The sequence below is a fragment of the Humulus lupulus genome, chromosome 6, assembly GCF_963169125.1.
Source record: "Humulus lupulus chromosome 6, drHumLupu1.1, whole genome shotgun sequence".
NCBI classification, from domain to species: Eukaryota; Viridiplantae; Streptophyta; class Magnoliopsida; order Rosales; family Cannabaceae; genus Humulus; species Humulus lupulus.
This window is the reverse complement of record NC_084798.1, coordinates 156,105,843-156,126,641: the sequence shown is the minus strand read 5'-3', so window position 1 is coordinate 156,126,641 and position 20,799 is coordinate 156,105,843. Positions and strand designations below refer to the sequence as shown.

At 35.9% G+C, this 20,799-nt stretch overlaps 1 non-coding gene across 1 annotated transcript; it reads right to left on the bottom strand.

The window, feature by feature from the left end:
- Nucleotides 1-20,019: 20,019 nt before the first annotated feature.
- On the bottom strand, nt 20,020-20,126 carry LOC133787442 (small nucleolar RNA R71). Its single transcript, XR_009872464.1, has one exon. It is a non-coding gene; the product is annotated as a small nucleolar RNA R71 (small nucleolar RNA).
- Nucleotides 20,127-20,799: the final 673 nt, after the last annotated feature.

Sequence of the window (20,799 nt, the reverse complement as noted above, 5' to 3'; positions counted from 1 at the left end):
CCATGATGCTCAGGTCCCATCTCATTTTTCTTCTATATTTGTGATCCAAATTTTCATAACAATATTTCAAAAATAATATTACAAAAATTATTGTGCCCCATATGGCTTGCACAAGATCTAACAATAAATAAAATCAATTCCTAACCTAATAGTACCATATAATTAACGATCCATCATTCAACCATACATTCAAAAGACATAACCATCCATTAAATATGCATATCAACATGCATATAAAAATATAAGAAACCCACACATCATTTAATGTATACATATATGTAGACTGCTCTGGTACCAATTGTTGGTATTAAATAAAAAAATATGAAAATACGCAGCGGAAGGTAGGGGAGAGGATTTTAAAAAATTATTAATACCATCCAGGATCATACATATACATTAAATTAACACATATAAGAAAATTGAGATTACCTCTTGGAGCCTATCATGATTCCTTGAGTCTTTTCATAAAATCAACGATCTTCCTATCCAAACGAAAGCTCACACCTAGCCTTCCAAGTTGTTCCTCTAACACACAAGGATGTGTGTAAGCACGTATGATTCACTGGTTGATTTTTAGGCTCTCTAGATATTCCCAGCACATGAGATCTAGAGATGTTTGAGAATAGAGAAGGCTTATGGAAAATTCTAGAATTTTTCAGGCTAAGAGAAAATTCTATTGTTTCTTTTTCAGAGAGTCTGATAACCTAAGAACAACAACTTGAAAGAATCTCTTCTTTTCAAGTTCATAAAGATAATTAAAACTATTTTAATGTTCTTTAATAAATTAAATTAAAACTGATAAGTTATAACCCTTTTAATTATTTAATTTAAATCAAATTTAAAGACAATAATTAAATAACTAAACAAACAAATTAATTTGAAATTAAAAATTCAAATCCTAGGGATGATTTGGCACACATGTGTGGTGCCACTAATTTTTTGGCACAGTGAGTGGTGTATGCCACTGTAACGTCTCAAATTTGCATTTAAGGTTGAGTACCTTGATTACTGTATCAGGAGGGAATAATAGGATTTATATGTGGAATTAATTGAATATACGTGTAATTATGTGGTATAAATGATTTATATAGTAATGTGAATAGTTATGCATGTTTATGTGTATTAAATATGCATGTGGGCCTGTTTCTATACATTGGAGTATATTTGTAATTTTTGACCTGTTGAGGGTATATTTGTATTATGTATGTGTTATAAGTGAGACCCCAATGTTATGGGGATACATTTGAGATGTGTGGTCCGAGACGATCCTAGTTAGCAGAATAGTCACAACAGAGTTAAATACCCAGCTCGGGGTGAGCCTAGGGGTATTTTAAGAAACCTAATGAGTATTCAGAATTTATCAGGTAACGGGTAGTTATTTGGTGATTAATTGGGTATGTGGGGATTAATTGAGAATTTATAGGACTACTCGAGGATTAGTGGGAAATGTGGCGAATGACAGTATTGCCCTTGGGGGCGTTAAAGAACAAGTTTTGATCAAGGGGCACTTTGGTCCTTTAGTTGCCAAGGGATAACTTAGGAAGCCTTGAGAAACAGTTAGAAACCATCAGAAAGTACCAAACACTTTCAGTCTTTCCCTCCCTCACGTTGCTCTCTCTCTCACCCTCTTTGGGAGATTTTGGGAAAATTGAGGAGGGAAGCACCAATATCTGAATTTTGGGGCAAGGATTGCTGGGGAAATTGAAGCTCAATGGAGCTTAAAACTTCTAAGATTACGGGAGCACCTAGGATCGATCTGAACAGAGGTAAATTTAAGTTTTCAAAGTTCTGAGTTTTAGTTTTTTTGGGGGTTTTAGAGGTTTCTTTAAATTTTGAGTTTGGATGATATTTTGTTAGGTTTATGGGCTAGGTTTTGTTGATTTTGAGTTGCTGAGACCACTTTTGTGGTCTAATGGTATTAAAATCATGTTTGGGGTGATTATTGGGGAGTTTAGAAATCTAAAACCACTGGAAAATCTAGGTTCGCGGGGTCGCGCCGCTGCGTATGTCTGGGGAAATGAAGGCTTGAGCCATCTGACATGTAGAGGGTCACGGTGCTTGCTAGGGGCATCGCGGCTCAAATAGAGAATATTGGCCAATTAAGGGTTTTAAGCTCGGAAACTCAAATCTAATGGTTTCGGAAGGATTCTACTACCCGGTTTTGTAGAATTCGAGGTCCCAATGGCTAGTATATTATTCTGAAGCTTCTAATTGATTAAGGTTTTGATAGCTATTCATTATTACATTGTGACTAGGTTATACCGCTAAGGCTTGGGATTAGGGATCGTGCTCGGGAACGCCTTATACTGTCAGCTCAGGACTCAAGGTAAGAAAACTGTCTGTGCACGTAGAGCAGGACATGGCCTGATTATTTGTGCTTGTATTGTGCTTAGTATTATGAGTAAATTTTTGTAATTATTATGTCATACTTGTGGTTGTGATGGAGCGGCAAAGGCCAGGATCGGAAAAGGTCAGAACCGGCAAAGGCCGGGATCGACAAAGGCTGGAAGCGGCAAAGGTCGGGATCAGCATTAAGCATGCTGAATGCATGCCACCAGGGCAAGGCCATCTAAGGGTGCCATACGTACCCACTCAGTTCAGACCATGAACTTGGTGCCTGGTAACGCACTCTGACCGACTTAGGCCGCTATTGTGAATGTTAATAGAAACTTGTGTGTTGTCTATTGTGTTTGATTAGTTATGCATATAATGAAATATATTATCATGCTTGATAGGTTAAGTCATTGACTTCAGACAGGTCCAGAAGTTATGTATCCAAGGTAGTCAATTGGACCAGGCATTGTTAATATCAGGGTTGCGAATGATAGTCGTGGTCAGAATCCTTCATTCGCCTCCTGGAATTGGCAGCAGATGCTTGCTGGCATGCAAACAAGTTTGCAAAACCAAGATGAAGAGATTAGGTGGTTGAGATAGCGGGTTTCGTCAGAGAACGATGTTCCGTATGTATTGACAACAATGGCACCAGTTTCGCTTCAACTTGAGGGTGGAAAATGATGGAGATTATTATATGAAAGATTCCAGAAGCATTATCCTCCAGTTTTTGAGGGAGGCTTGTATCCGTTCAGAGATGAACAGGGGATGGGCATAATTAGCTTCTTCCTTTACTATATGGGAGTGGTAGGCAATGATAGAGTGTCTTGCGCCACGTGTATGCTGTGGGAGGATGCCTGAACATGGTGGGAAACGGTATCCCAGACCCGGAATGTTGTCATGATGGGTTGGGAGGAATTTATAAAATTGTTCAACGAGAGGTGCTACTGTGACGTAGTTTGAATTGTGAAGACAATTAAGTTTATGAACTTGTTTCAAGGTAGTAAGACAGTGACAGAGCATGTTAATGAATTTGATGGGTTAGTCAAATTCGATTTTGATTTGTACCAACGGATGTGGCCTGGAAAGAACGATCCATTCAAGGACTGAACTCTGGGGTAGCCTAGAGAGTTAGGATCACTCTAGTCCATGAGATTTCTACCTACGCTCAGGCGGTAGGGAGGTCCCTTGCTATTGAGAACGCAAGAGGTGAGATATGGAGCGAGATTTTCGTAGGACAAGAAGCTCAGATAATGGTACCCCAATTTGCGGGATCAGGTAGGGGCGGAGGCCCCAGTAACCATAAAAGAAAGACCCTTGATAGTTCTGACAGGAGGGGTCATAGTATTCAAGGCAGCAATGAGGTCTGGAGAAGTTATCTAGTGTGTGCCAGGTGAGACGCCATCTAGGAGAATGTTGAGTGAAGGCATGTCTTCTATGTGGAATAGTTGGGCACTTCAAGAGGGATTGCCCGAGATCGAAGAGGGGGAACCAAGGAGTGCGAATAGCCCAACTCAGTTCGAGTGTCTGCCTTAATGCAGTTAGAGCCTAAGGCTGGATCCTCAGAGATGACAGGTTGGCTTTCTAGTTCTAGTTCCTTTATATTGTATTGATTGATTCTGGTGCTACATATCTCTTAGTAGATACATTGTGGTACATATTGTATGATTATTACACTATGGGGCTTGAGATCTTGTGTCTACTAGGGAAAATTGGTAATTTCCAAAAAATGGGTCAAAGTATTATGGGTAGAAAGTTAGCAGTAATAATTGATTGAGATGGTTATATGAAGATTTTGGTATGATCCTAAAAATGGATTAGTTTGCCAAATAAGGGACAACCATGGACTGTAAGAGAGGATGGTGACTTCTGGGTTTAAAAGGAAAGCACACGGCTGCATTTATGGGATGCCTAGCTATTATGGTAGGTACCATTAGGGTTATGTCAGTTAGACCAGAGGGAAACTGGATCGGTCAGTGACGTTTCAGATGGATTTACAAGGATTCGTAAGGATCGTTGTCGCGTCAAGGAATTGACTGTGCTACGCAATTTAGGCAGGAATAAAACCAGTTTTAGAGACATCATAAAGAATGACGCTAGCTGAGCAGAAAAAATTAAAGGTTCATTCGAAGAAGTTATTAGACTTAAGGGTTGATCAGACGGAGCATCTCACCATGGGACATGTCAACGCCATTTGTTAAGGAGAATGCCAAGTCTGCGAGAATGTGTATTGCATATGGATAGCCAAATAAAGTAATTGTTAAGAATATATATCCATTGCCAAGAATGAAGGATTTATTTTCCCGGTTGCAAGGTAGGACAGTGCTCTCAAGAATTGACCCTTGGTCTGGTTATTACCAGCTGAAGATCAAGGAAAGACACATTTCAAGAATTTTCACTCACACCAAATAAGATGTGATGGGTTATCAGTGAAGGCTCTTGAACAGACCAATGCTTCAACGACCCACGTAAATTTAGAAAGTAGAGAATATAGGAATAGTGTGGACAAGTTGTATCTGGGTCGATCGAGAATATTTTGGATTACTTCCAGTTAAGAACAGAACACGAGTAATATTTTCGCTGATCATCGAGGCAGAGGAAGCAGGGAGTTATAGGTACGGTTCCAGAAGGGATGAGTTTCGATTTCTCCAGATATGTTCAAGGTCACATTATGGGAAGTGATGGGATTGCGTATGAGTAAATTAAGATAGAAACAATAAGGAGTTTTCTAAAGGAACACCTTGGGGGTTTGAAGCACTGGGAATCAGTGAGACACCTTGGCTTTTACTTAAAGCATCTCTGGGGATTGCCATACCCTTGACTGAAGGAACGTAGAAACCTAAAGTTTTTCTGAGTGGATAGTTGCATGCCGCATTCTCAAAAGTTGAAATAAGGGTTGATTCACACACCATGGAATTGGAATATGCATGTGATGGACACTGTCCTTGCTTAAAACGTGGAGTTATAGTTGTTGGGAAAACTTATACAGGATCTTGTTTATTTTCATGTAGATCTTATATTAAACGAATTAATATAAGAAAACCTTAAACATGTTTCTAAAATTGAATTCAAACAAAAATAGTGATAAGAATACTTACATTATATGCAACGGAATGATAGATTCATTCCTTCAGTTTCTCTAACATTTATATCCTTTCTATTGCAGAGTATTACCAAGAAGTTGAACCGTTCTTCAATTTTCTTCACAGCCTTCCAAAGTATCCTTAGAATTACCTAGACTAGGGTGGCTAATTCTCAACACATAAGATAGATACAGAGAGAAGAAGAATAGAAGAGAAAAATTGAGACTTAGAAAAGGACTTATGCAGTAGAGAGAATCTAAAACCTACTAGATCTTCTAATTTTCTCATAAACTTGTTTCTACCATCTCTCACTTAGCACTCCTTTTATAGACTCCATTAGGCCATTTAATTTAATCAAAAAAATCAATAAAAGAATAGATAATATCAGCCCTAGGTCAAAATTATCATGGGCTTTAGGCCTGTGAAATTTCCCATTTAATTATAAGCCTGTTGGACTTAAAATCAAGGCATGTATTATTTTATATTAATTAATTAATTATTCATATCCTTTATTAGATTAGTTATTTATAATTTAAACCTTGATTTAAACTTATTTATTAATTTAGATGCTAATTTATCTTATTTAATAAATCTGCCATAATTTCTCTTTTCTTCTTTAAATTACATAACTCTGTGAAACTATCCAAAATTGCCCTGGTCAACTTTGATAATTCTAATTGATAATTAAATCAATTAATTGAGACTGTAATGCCCTGGATAACCAAGACCGTTACACTGTGTGTTTAAAATAGTGCAAGACTTGCTCATCAAGTCATTTAAACAAAATGTGAATTCAATGTCATCAACAGATTAGGAATAAAAGATTTTGGTCACAAACAGGCTATTTTCATTAAAAATGACAGTTTAATACATGGAAACTCGAAACAGGGTTTAGATGTCTTAGTTACAACAAATTCCAAGAGTTACAAATAATTCAAGCCACTCTAATGGAAAAATATACATTTTAGGTTTCCGTCCCTGTACAATTCCTCGACCATGGCGGCCGAGCAGCTGACAATGTACACCTCGCCCCCAGAGCTCTCCAACTCATGGTTGACTCAGCCTACCCCTGCCTTTACCTACACCATGTAGCACCCGTGAGCCGAGGCCCAACAAGAAAGCATGATAACATAGCAAGATCGACATCATTTATCAAATATCCCACAATGCGCAACCAGGAATTCAACACTTCATAACATTTATCCAATCAGTGATAACGCACAACAGATTAACAGTTTGTCACCCAAACAGCCAACAAATCATGTTCATAACACAATATTTACGATCATAATCAACAGTTTATCACATCATCAAATGATATTCAGGGTCAGCGCCCTTAGTTGCACCCTCTATTTAACACACTGTCTTCGGCTCTCTTGAGTCGCCCCCAGTGTAATACTCACTGACTCCGGCCAGCTTAACCGAGCTCAGTGATAAATAAGCTGCCTTAGCTACCAGTGGCCGAGTCGCGCCCTGTGCGCAAATATTGATTCCGGCACTCTTAGGCCGGTTATCGCATGTCCCATGGCATAATAATACCATCTCATGACATGATATACAAATGTAGGGAGCTCTTAGTCCCATCGTGTCCACATGGTTAATCACATTCACATAACAATGCATACAAACATAGGGAACACTTAGTCCCAACCTAGCCACATAATCGGGTGCAGCTTTCTTACCTTTCGATTCGCTAGCTTTTATCACTTGACTCCTTGAGCACGATCCCTCTTGAGCCCTAGCGCTCACCTAAACACAATCATAGGTCAAAGTCATCACCAAACCTCAAGTCCAAAACCTAGCCTCGGGACCAATCCCGAACCCCCGGGAAGTCCTAGTTCCACCAAACAAGGTGGCGGAACCAAACCCCAAACCCTTGGTCAAAAACCCTTACAAATAACCCTAAAATCCCTTTATGGAAACAGGGCAGCGCTACAGCGCTCTTAGGAGGGTGCTACAGTGCTACAAGCATAACCAATTTCCCCCAGAAAGCTTGGCCTAGCGCTATAGCGCCCAAAGGCTAGCGCTGTAGACCTAGTCACAGACAGGCAATACCCCAGTTTTCCCTCCTGCGATTTCCTCGAACCAAACTTAACCAAAACTTCTCCAAACCTGCACCAAACTCAAAAACAAGCTTATTAACACACTCCACTCATCCCAAGCATTCCAAATACTTAAAACCCAAGCACATGCATCCCTAATCTCAAAATTCACCATAGCCACTTCTAGACTTCAAAACTCAGCAGAAACCAGTCAAAACATCAAAGTTAAAAGCTTAGAACTTATACCTCTGATGGAAATTCGACCTCAAGTTGCCTCTAGACTTCCTTAGCCTACTCCTCCTCAACTCTTGGCTCCAACTTCCCTAGAATTCCCCATCAACTCAGCTTAGATACCTTAGTTAAAACCAAAACTAGAACTGAAGAAACTTCAAGGTCTTACCTCAAGTAGATGGCCTATCCTTGCTAAACCCTTGCCAAATCTTCAAGCTTAGCTCAGAAACCTTATGGCTTAGTTGACCTAGCTCTCCTCTGAATTTTTCTCCAAGAAGAATGAGGAGAAATGGTGAGAAAAACTACAAACCGACTCTAGGAAAACTACTCTGTTTTCCCTTCCTTTCTTTTCCTTTCTTTTTCCTTCTCTTCAGACTTCTGTTACATTCTACCACCTCCACTAACATAAAGCCTCAATAGTATCTATCTTTAAAAAGCCAATTGACCAAAATGCCCTCCCTATTAATTCTAAACCCTTTAGTCCACTTAGGGGCATTTTAGTCATTTCACCCCAATTCCCGCTAACTCCTCGAGTGTCTCTAATATTTACCGCTTACTACCCAATACCTAATTAATCACCAATAATATTTCTCGATATCGGAATAGACTCCAGTATACTCACTAAATTCCCATTTATACCCCCAGGCTCACCCCGAGCCGGGTATAAATCCCCGCCATGACTTTTCGCTAATCTGCTCACTAGGATCGTCTCGTGTCACAGATCACATATATATATATCCACATATTAATGTGGTCTCGACATTAGCTTACCAATATATACACAAGTACGCAATTACGCTCTCAATGAGCCAAATTACCATAATACCCTCCCAACAGAGTATATAACCCCATGCATGCTTTTATCATCATATAATAATATGACCCACATAATCATGCATATAATCATATAATGGCACAATAAATCAATTATGGCCCTCCCGGCCTCCTAATCAAGGTCCTAAACCTTATTAGGAAATTTGGGTCGTTATAGAGACTATCTAGATGATTTTATCCAAGGTATAGTGGAGACCATGGGCCTATGAAATCAAGCTCCTATAAGTTATCATAAATCTAAAAAATAAATTTACTAACTTATTAATTCTTCGTGACTCCACTAAAGACTGAGAATTGCACTATTGAATTCATAGAATGCTCTATATGCAATATAGATACATTATTAATTATCCATTGTTACAACCATAATTGTCACTCAATCCTCTATCGACGGTCTACAATGAGATGGGACTAAAATATTGTTTTATCCCTCATTGTATTTTATCCTTAAAACACTTAGTTCCTTGTAAATGATATTTCAGTAAACTAATATTAATTATTGAAATGAGATCTCTATCATTGAGCACCTTGAACCAAACTAAAAGGAAACCATCGTTTCACTTCTTCATCAGAAGCTATAGATGTTCATATCTATGATTAACACTCCCACTCAATTATACTACTGAATTCCCAAGTTGTAAGTATGGGCTAGTCCGTAGGGTAAGCTGGTGACAAACAAGTCAAAGAACTCAAATAATACAATCAGTTAGAATACTAACCACTCAGAATTGAGATTGAATTGACCCATGGTCAACTATATGATATGACTAGAACAGATAATAACGGTATGTTTAATTATCCTATCAACTGTCAATTTCGGTCCAGTCTGATGTAATAAATATGTCTGATCTTATCTACTTTGCTAATGTTCTGGAAAGAACATAACACTGTGATGTGTAAGTAGATCATATCGTAGATTGGCAAGTCAATGTAAATCCTCTGCACTGACTAATCTTAGGACTAACTTATTTTGAACATATAATCAAATTTATATTCCACTATGATTACGTCACTATAAATACGATTAGCTATATGCTCAAGATTTAATAGAAGTTTATATTAAAAAAATAATCATGAAAATAAAACATGTGAGCAAAGTGATTGACCAAGTCAAAAAATGATTTCTATTCTTTTATTGATAATAAATGAGATTACAAAGAAATTGGGTATTAATTTTTAATTAGGGCATAAAACCCCAACAATAGTGTGGTACGTCAAGGACTAGGGTGCGCTCGTGTGTAGACTAAAAAGGTGATTATTCGTGCTTCACTATGGATAAAGGAATAAGAACATAGATGTTCTACATTAGTAACTCGGATCTAGGTCACATGTATGCATAATACTAGTGGACCGTACTAGCAATAATTAATCTAAAGATTTCATAACTTTATTATACTGTGAACTATTTAAGTTCATTATCTCAAACTCGATCCTCCCATACCAATATGAGATTGAGACCACATAGATGAACTTGGGAATTTTATGATATTTACTTAATATTATTATAAATAATATAGTACAAAAGTTACATATATATAATAATTCAATTCATTCATTTATTTCATTAAAACCATTTTCTAATACAATTGCTTTAAGGGCACAATTCCCAACAATCTCCCACTTTCCCTAAAGCAAATGAGGCATCTCCCTTAACCTCATGCTTCTTACATGACCCTGAAAAGATTTAATAGATAAAGTCTTTGTGAACGGATCTGCAAGATTATCTTCAGAGGCAATCTTCAAGAGAGCAACATCTCCTCGATTGACTATCTCTCGGATCAAGTGATATTGCCTCTCGACGTGTTTTCCCCTTTTGGGTTCCTTTGAATTAGCTACTACCCCATTGTTATCACAGTACAGAACAAGTGGTTGATCCATGCCTGGAACAACTTCCAAATCAATATAGAACTTCTTGAGCCACGCAGCTTCTTTAGTTGCTTAACAAGCTGCTATGTATTCGACTTCCATGGTGGAGTCTGCAATACTAGTTTTTTTAATACTTCTCCAAACTACAGCACCTCCTCCAAGTGTGAAAATTGATCTAGATGTCGACTTTCGACTATCTTTGTATGATTGAAAATCAGAATCAGTATATCCAGTGGGGTTCAGGTCTCCACCTAAATACACAAGCATGTAATCTCTAGTATGTCTAAGATACTTGAGAATATTCTTTACTATTGTCCAATGAATTAATCCAGGATTGGATTGATAACGGCTGATTATCCCTACTGCATAACAGATGTCAGGTCTGGTGCATAACATTGCATACATTAGACTGCCTACTGCAGATGCGTGGGGATATTGTCTCATGTCCTCCTCTTCCTAAGGTGTTTGTCGACATTATTCTTTAGACAATTTAACTCCTGACCAAGTAGGCATGGTGCATTTCTTGGAGTTTTGCATGCCAAAGCGTTCTAGCACTTTATCAATATAAGTTGCTTGAGATAGTGCTAAAATTTTGTTCTTTTGAATGGTACAGATCTGAATTCCCAAAACATATTTGGCTTCTTCCAAATCTTTCATTTGGAATTGCTCAGCTAACCATTTCTGTAATTTTGATAATGTTTCCATGTCATTCCCAATGAGTAGAATATCATCAACGTAAAGAACGAAGAATACCACAATCTTATCTTTGATCTGTTTGTAAACACAAGGTTCATCAATGTTTTGTTCAAAACCAAATGTTTTGATTGTTTCATCAAATCTAAGATTCCAAGATCTTGAAGCTTGTTTAAATCCATAAATAGACTTAAGAAGCTTGCAAACCTTTTGCTTCTGACCTTTAACTTCGAACCCTTTTGTTTGAGACATGTAAATGGTTTCATTAAGATAGCCATTCAGAAAAGTTGTTTTAACATCCATTTGCCAAATCTCATAATCCATGCGTGCAGTTATGGATAAGAGTATGCAGGTAGATTTGAGCATGGCCACAGGTGAAGAAGTTTCTTCATAATCAACACCTTATTTTCTGTGTGTAGCCCTTTGCTACTAGCCTTGCTTTGAAAGTCTCTACTTTCCCATCTGCTCCTCTCTTCTTCTTGAATATCCATTTACAACCAATAGGTTTAACATTATCAGGTGGATCTTCAAGAGTTCAGCAAAATTGGAATACATCGATTCAATTTCAAGGTCCATGGCGTTTAGCCATTTTTCTTTGTCAGAATCTTCTATTGCATCTCTATAAGTCAATAGATCATCTTTGTTTGTGTCAAACACAAGCATATGAACTTCATCTTCATAGCGTACTAGTTGTTTACCAACCCTCCCACTACGATGAAGCTCTCTATTGTTCTGACTAGAAGTAGTGATATCCTCTGGCTGTTTTTCTCTTGCCATTCCTGGTGATTGGTCTTGCTTACTTGAGAGAATTTCCTCAAGAACGACTTTACTTTGAGGTTTGTGGTTATTTATATAGTCACACTCTAGAAAAGTTTCATTTGTAGATACAAACGTTTTGTTATCTTTAGGACTATAAAATATACCACCTTTTGTTTCTTTGGAATATCCAACAAACATGCACACTTTAGTGCATGATTCCAACTTCCCATTCTTTCCTTTAAGCATGTGTGCAGGACAACCCCATATATGGAAATGGCATAAACTAGTTTTAGTACCATTCCATAATTCCAATGGTGTTTTCTGAATAGACTTAGATGGAACAACATTTAGTATGTATAGAGCTCATTTTATTGCATAACCCCAAAATGTTAAATGCAATGATGAGAAACTAATCATCAATCTAACCATGTCTAATAAGGTTCTGTTCCGTCTTTCTAAAACACCATTTTGTAGTCGTGTTCTAGGTGCAGTAAGTTGGGATTGAATTCCATGCTCACGCAAATGGTCCTCAAATTCATAATCTAAGTACACTCCACCTCTATCTGATTGAAGTACTTTTAGTGTTTTAACTAATTTTTTTCAGGTTTTGATCGGAATTCCCTAAACTTATCATAGATTTCGGATTTCCATTGCATTAAGTATAGGTAGCCATATCTTGAATAATCTTCAATGAAAGTGATGAAATATTCATAACATCCTCTAGCTTGGACACTTAGTGGACCACATACGTCAGTATGTAAATGTTGAAGTGGTTCTGTGGCTCTTGAACCTTTAGTAGAGAAAGGTCTCTTGGTCATTTTGCCTTCTAGGAAGGATTCACAGTTTGGGAGAGTACCAATAGATAGTTCTCTTAAAGGACCATCCTTTGTTAGTCTGTTAATTCTGTCTAGACCAATATGTCACAATCTCAAATGACACAGATATGTTTCACAATCGGAATCTGTCTTTTGTCTTTTAATAGATCTGGGATTTGTAGTTTTAAATAATTCAGAATTATAAACATGTTCGATATTGGACTCTAACTTGTAAAGTCCACCTTCAGACTTTGTAGAACAAATGTCAAAACCATATTTCGAAATAACAATCGAATTATTATTAATAGAAATAGTAAAACCTTGTTCATGCAATTTTGATAAGGAAATTAAATTTCTAGTAAATCTAGGAATAAAATAAACATTGTCCAATACAATAAATTTATTATTATAAAAAACTAGGCAAGCTTTTCCAACTTCAGCTACCGAGATCTCCTGTCCACTTCAAACTCTCATGGTCTCCTCTCCATGAGTCAGCTTCCTCAAAGTACTAAGACTCTGTGAAGAAAAACAAGCATGATTAGTGGCTCGGGAATCAACTATCCAAGATGAAAAATCATTTTCCACTAAACAAGATTCTAAAATAAGCAAATCAAATTAACCCTTATTTTTGTCTTTCAGTTCATCTAGGTACATAGGACAATTCCTTTTCCAATGACCGTCAACTCCACAATGAAAGCATGATCCTTTCGATGCCTTCTTTTCGGAGTTCTTTGTAGAATTATTCTTCTTGTAAGATTTGTTGGTCTTCTCTTGTTGTTTGTCCTTTTCTTGTCATTTCCTTGGCCACCCTTCCTTTTCTTTGAATTACCATTTGAAGAGGAAGGCTTGGATTCAACAAAATTTGCCTCCTCAACTTTAGTGGAACTTTAGTCTAGAGATTCAAAAGTTTGCAACTTATTCAGCAATTAGGTCATATTGTACTCAACCTTGTTCATAACATAGTTGGTAGTGAATGTCGCAAAAGCTGGTGTGAGAGATTCATGTATCACACTTACTTGAGTTATCTCATCAATGGTCACACCATGGAATTCTACATCGTACAATATGTTGATCATGTCTAAGACATGTTCTTTGACAGAAACATTTTTCTTCATTTTCATATTCATGAAGCTTCTAGTAGCATCATGTCTACATTTATCAGATTGCTGGCCAAACATGCCTTGTAGAGATTCCTAAATCTCATAGGTTGTTTCAATAGTTTCAAACTTCTTTCTAAGCACATCCTCAAACTAGAAAGCATATAACATTTGGCCTTATTGTTAAATAAGATCCAATTGTCATACTTTTCTCTAGCAGTTTTCGCAGCAATGAGAGCAGGGACTTCAGGACATTCCTCATTAAGGACAAACATGTGGTTTTCACATATCTAAACAATGTTCATGTTTGATTTCCATTTCATGTAGTTATCACCAGTCAATTTCTCATTATGTAGAGTCCCAGAATGTTTACTTAGTTAGCTAGTTAGTAGTAGTTGTAGTATTCTAGATTTCGTGGATTTTGATTCAAACCGGGACTTAGTTGGAAATTCCTAGCAATAGTTATGGATTTTATAAGTTTAACCTATAGTTTAAGAATATTAATTATAACATAAGGTTTGATTAATATTGCTAGTCCTAAATATATAACCTAAGGTTTAGATGGAGCCAATAAGAATATGACACTTGTCATAAGCATGATTATTAAGGAATTAGTATTTTAATGATAAAATAAGGAAATATAAGCTTTAGTCTTCACCAGAAACTATTAGGGTCATATTTTGACTCAGTCAAAGTAGTTATTTAACCTTAATTATGCTGAAAAAGTGTAATTACGTGTTTAAAATATTCACATATCCTGATATATCGCAGCTAGGAGCCGATATATCGCTTGACGAAGGATACGGAAAACATGTTGACATTGCACGATTGTACAAATGGAGGCTCGGGATTAGGGCAGAGCCGATATATCACCACATAGATCGCCCTAAAGTATTAATTTTTTATTTTTTATTTTAATTTTTAAAACAAGCTTTGACTCCTTAGACCTACCTCTGAACATTTTGACCGAGTCTTCAGCCTCTGATTGACAAATATTCAATTATTTTCAATTTTATTCATTATTTTTATTCAAAGCCAAAAATAAGATATTTATTCCTAGAACTCTATAAATAGGACTTAGAACCCAGCCCTTCCACTCACTCTTCAGTTGTGATCAGACTCCAAGGTGCTAGTACTACCATAGAGTGATAAACACTTGGGTTGGGAAAAAGCTTTGCCATTCTTAAGCTTTATAAAATACTTGGGAAGTGAGGTTTAGTGTATTTCGGTATTGGAGTTAGACCAATCCATAAGGTCAACTAAGGTACTCTTATTCTTTAAGTTCAATCCTTTAAAACTCTTTAGTTTTCTTTAGTCCTTTTATTCAGATCCTAACTTTTGATATTGGTTTTTGATTAGGCTCTTGAAACTTAAGGATCTTTCTTGGTGAGTTTCTTCTTGAAGGTTTAGTTCCCACATTTATTATTTACTCTTTATAATTTCTCACCATTCTGATTGTTGGTTTTAGGAGTGTTCTAAGTCCCGCATTTGTTCTCAAATATCCCGGTTTTGGTAAGCAAAATAGGATAGAAATTTATATGTTCATATGATATGTTATATTATTTTATGTTATCTTATGTTATGTAATGTTTACATTATGTATAGCATGCTTATAGACCTTAGGCATATGACTTGTCTAGCTAGCAAGCCCCAATAATTTATGGGCATATGACTTGCTTGACTAGCAAGCCCCACAAATCTAATGGGCATATGACTTGCTTAGTTAACAAGCCCCCAGTAGTATAATGGTCATTGTAGTAGTATATGACATATGTTTATAGTATATGTTTATGATATGTTTATAGTATATGTTTATCATATGTTTATAGTATATGTTTATGATATAATTTTACATATATGTTTATGTTGTTAGTAGTTTTTCATTGCTGGACATTAGACTCACTCCTTTACTTTTACTGTGATGCAGGAAAATAGATACAAAGGCGGAAGGATTCTTGGAAGCTTGGTGTGTGTGTTGAGGTGAATGGAGTGGACGGGCTGCGTGTCGATTCGAAGACGACATTATTTTCTTTAGTCTCTTAAAATCACATTTTTATGTATTTTCCGCATTTAGCTTTGTAAACAATTTCATTTAAAGTTATGTTTTATTTTAAAACAATGAGCTCATTTATGTATTACGAATATTATTTTAAAGTTTTCAATAAAGTTATGAATTTTTCTCATGTATGTTCTCTTCAAAGTAGTAGTTATGTCTAGTAGGTTTAATGATCTAAGTCTTAGAAATAGTTGGGTCATTACACATTAGCAAGTAAAGCAGTAACATGGTTTGGATTGGACATATTGCTGAAAATTAAATAAATAAAATATAATGAATTAATGCATATAATAAATATTAGTTTATATTTTGAATAGTAAATATGATGCATGAATGCAACACATAAAATAAGACACAAAAATTAGTTACTAGTCCACGATATATTAATTTGAAAATTAATGGACTACCTTAGGGAAGGTCCAACTAATCGCAAATTAATCTTGAGACAAGATCTCAACTCCATAAGTGAAAACTTAAAAACTCTTTTTTCTCTTTTTACTTATGAATTACCGTTAGTTTGATCAAGATGCACTAGTCACGCTCAAAAGCCTAGATACATCTTTGGAGTGTAACCCATTATTTTTCGATCAATGACTTAACTCAAGAGTGTGCCTTAGGGTTAGTCAAACTTGAAATACTTCACTAATCTTATTATCTTATGAGAAGTCAACCTTGAGATAAAATAAACATATTCGGAAGCCCTTCCTTAGGGAGGCCGCAAACGAAGGCGACACGAGGCCCTTCCTATGACTCTCGGTGTTCAACCAATAATGGAGACCATGGGACTTATTGTCATAATTCCCTCTCCCACTCACTATTTTAAAATTGTATTTTTCTAAAAATATATATTTTTCATTTTGGTTGTAAAACTAATTAAATTAATTTTACCAACTAATATTCTAATAAATACTAATCCAATTATGCAAAATAAAAAATCGTGCCCTAGATTTTATTTTGCCTTTTTAAATAGAATACAATTTTATTTAATAAAATAATTTTATTAAATAAGAAAATAAACAACTTTAAATTCTTTATACCATCTTAACTAATTAATACTAAATTAATTATATGAGTTATCAAATAAAAACATATAATCAATCCTAAGCACGTTTCTAAAAAAAATACTTGCTTAATATGTACTATGTGGATAATATGTATGGCATGTTATTATGAATGATAAAGTATTAAACAATTTAATCATGTTCAAGCAAATAAATAAATATAAATGTGGGTTGGGTGCTTTGGGTATTTCTAGAAAATTACAACACTTGCAAAAAATACACAAAAATAAATAAACTAACTAAGGCCTAATAAAGAGCAACTCCTTTGATCTTGGACCTTCTCTCTTAGTCTTTGGGCCATTATCATTTTAATTAACCATTATGAATTAAATAACCTTTTAATTATTTAAAAAAAATTAAAATCATTAAACTTTGGGTTTTAATACCCAACAAGTTATTGAGGCCCAATTGGAATTTGGACTCACCACAATTAACTCAAAATTTATAATTAAAACACTTTTAATTATATTGGGCTTAAACATGTCCAAATGGATAATTACACATCCATTAGGGTTTGCAAGACACAAACCCTAATGGGTGTGTCAATGGTTGTCGGCAGCTGGCAAGGACGCGACTGGAGGTGTGCTGGGGCACTGGGCAGTAAGGGTGCAAGCATGTGGGGTGCTGTACTGCGGGTGCGCAGGGGCGCTAGGCGCACAGGGGTGCGCACGGATGCAGGGGTAGCGGCTCAAGGCTCAGGGTTTGTGCTCGGGGCTCGGGCCATTATAGAATTTTTTCATAATTTAAAAAATAAATTACAAAATTCCTATGCCCCAAAATGACTTACAATTTTTGTTTATCTAGAAAAATTAAGAACTTTTCCTAACCCAAAAACACCGTGAAAACCAACCCTTAAGAACATAAGTGATTCATACATAAACATTCATCCATTCATATATTACACATAATATAAAAATGCATATGATACCCACATAGTAATTAACATATGCAGAGAATAAAGATGGCTCTAGTACCAATTGTTAGGAACAGTTCCTAGAGCGCAGCGAAAATTGCGGTAATGGTATACAACAAATTTTTTATACAAACAACTTTATAAAAGGATCTTTTAATATGCAATATGCAATATGGCATTTTAGAATGTGTTTTTGTGGTAATCTTGAGTCTTTATGTTTGTTTTGTGCAAGAATACGCTTTTGTTTGTCTTTATTGTAGGTTGGTGCATTGAATCATGAGAAAAATGTAAAAAGAAGAGAAAATGGTGGGAAAACGAAGCTCTTGGTGGTTGTTCGACTCAAAATGGTGCTAAGGACAAGTAAAAATTAGTTTTTGATGAAGAAATGAGGTTGAAAGGCTGAAATTGAGAAATAATGGAATTAGGGCCACGACTAGGAGTATAGAGTTGCGACTCTAATCAAGTCAGAAACACAAAGCTGCTGAAGGGAATTAGAGTCGCGACTTGCTCTTAGAAGTTGTGGCGCTAGTGGAAGTCAGAGGCTAAATCAGGAGAGCATCAAAGACACAAGTCGCGACTTGATAGTGCATGAGTCGCGGCACCTAAAGACATATGCAGACTCAGAGGGGCTTAAAATTAACATGGACCGCGACCTAGGGAAGGCCAAGTCGCGGCCTGCCTATGAAAAACAATGGATTCGTGATTTTTCTGGTATAAATTCAGATTTTAGGGTTTAATTAGAGATGAGGTCAGATTTTAATTACATTTTTAGAGACTAATTTTGATTCTCAAACTAGTTTTTCTGCACTTTTATATTTTTTCTTTCTTCTTCAAGTTTTTGAATCTTATGTTTCTAAATTATTATTTTGTTGATTTAGTCATGTCTGATATGAACTAAATACTTTTATCTATGGTTTAATGTAGTCACTTGGATTTCTATTTAATTTAATTATGATGTTATATTGATTTTCTTCTCTATTATGATCTGTATAATGTTTACTTCATGCTAGTAAATACCTGATCAATATGTGCTTGATTTATGACTTTGATTCAAAATTCGAAAGATAAAATTTGAATATGCTATCATTATATAGACATAGGTTACATATTGGACAAAAGTACATGTATGGCTTGTGTAGTAATTAGGTTTCTATGCTTAATGTTTGCTATATGTTTTAGTTTATCACAGAGATGTAGAAAACCTGCATATAGGATGGGATCTTATATCTTGAAAAAGAATAGGAATCAATTTATGTTAACCTGCTATTAGAATAAGAAGGAAGAAATTTAGAACTGATTAATAAAATTAGTAGAATGAAAAGTTGATGAAGTTAATACCATAGGTCTTGATTATTGATTTTCATCCTTTAATTAGTTATTTTTTTCACAGTTATTTGAAATTGTATAAATAGATTTATTCATCTAAATTTTGTTTGCCAAATAGAAATTAGAGAAAAATTATTGGTAATTGGGTAATAGTCTTTGTGGGAACGATACTCTATTTACTATCTATATTACTTGAATCGATTGCGTGCACTTGCGTATCATATTTTCACGATTAAGTTTTAGGTACCGCTGTCAGGGACTTAATTTCCAATATCAAAATTAATTGTTGTTTGTTCTAATTTGGTTTTTTTTATATATTTTACACTTATTCAGATCAAGGTTGTATTGTGTTTCAGGAATCATTGGTATATGTGGGGAAGTAGACAAAAGGGACTCATACCGATAGATCTTGAAATTGAGAGAACGTGCAGACAGAACCGAAAGATAAAGAAAAGGCTGGATTTTGCCTTGGTTGAGAATGCAAATAACGTTGTCAACAACAATGCCAATTTGGGTAATGCTGGTAATGTAGCAGCTGAGGCCGATTCACCATTGAGAAACTATGTACTCCCTACTATTACAGGGATACATTGAAGTATTCATCCTCCTACTGTTGAGGCAAATAATTTTGAGATAAAACCCACAATTATTCAGATGGTACAGAATTGTGTACAATTTGGGGGATTACCAAATGGGGATCCAAATCTCCATATCACAAATTTTTTAGAGCTTTGTGCAACATTCAAAATGAACAGGGTGAGTAACGATGCTGTCAGATTAAGATTATTCCCATTTTCATTAAGAGACAGAGCTAAGATTTGGTTGAATTCATTACAAGCCAACTCTATAGTTACTTGGGAAGACATGGCTCATAAATTCCTTGGAAAATATTTTCCTCCTGCAAAGTTAGGCCGAATTAGAGGAGAGATTAATAACTTCCATCAGCTGGATGGGGAGTCTTTATATGATGCATGGGAACGTTTTAAATAGTTGCAAAGGAAATGCCCACATCATGGAATAGAGAAGTGGCTGCTGGTTCATACATTTTACAAGGGTTTGGGAGGAAATACAAGGACAATTATGGATGCAACATGGGGAGAAAAAGCGCTAATGAAGCATATGAATTATTAGAAAAGATGGCCATGAATAACTATAATTGGCCTACTGAGCATGAGAATAAGAAGGTGGCAGGAGTCTTAGAAGTTGATCCTATTGCTTTATTGACCGCTCAAATGGCATCTCTAACCAAGAAATTACAGTAGAATAACCCCACCGCACAAGTAATGCAAGTACAAAATGTCGTGAGTTGTGAGATTTGTGGGGAGGCGCATTCTTATGAACAATGCCCGAGCACAGCTAGTTGCTCAACAAATGTAAATAATATGCCTTTGGAACAGGCACAAGTTATTGGTAACTTTTTAAGACCTGCAATCAACACCTACTCTAATTCATATACTCTTGTGTGGAAAAATCACCCTAAGCTGTCTTGGAAAAATAATCAAGGGTTACAACCGTAGTATCCACAATACCCGCCCCAACAATTCCCTCATCAACCAATTTATGGACTCCATTCTAGGCCTTATTGTGATCCAAATCCACACCCATCTCATCCACCACCACATCCTCCAATGAACCCACCAACAATGCAGCTAGACTAATTAAATCAATTCATGACAGAGACAAAGTCTTCAA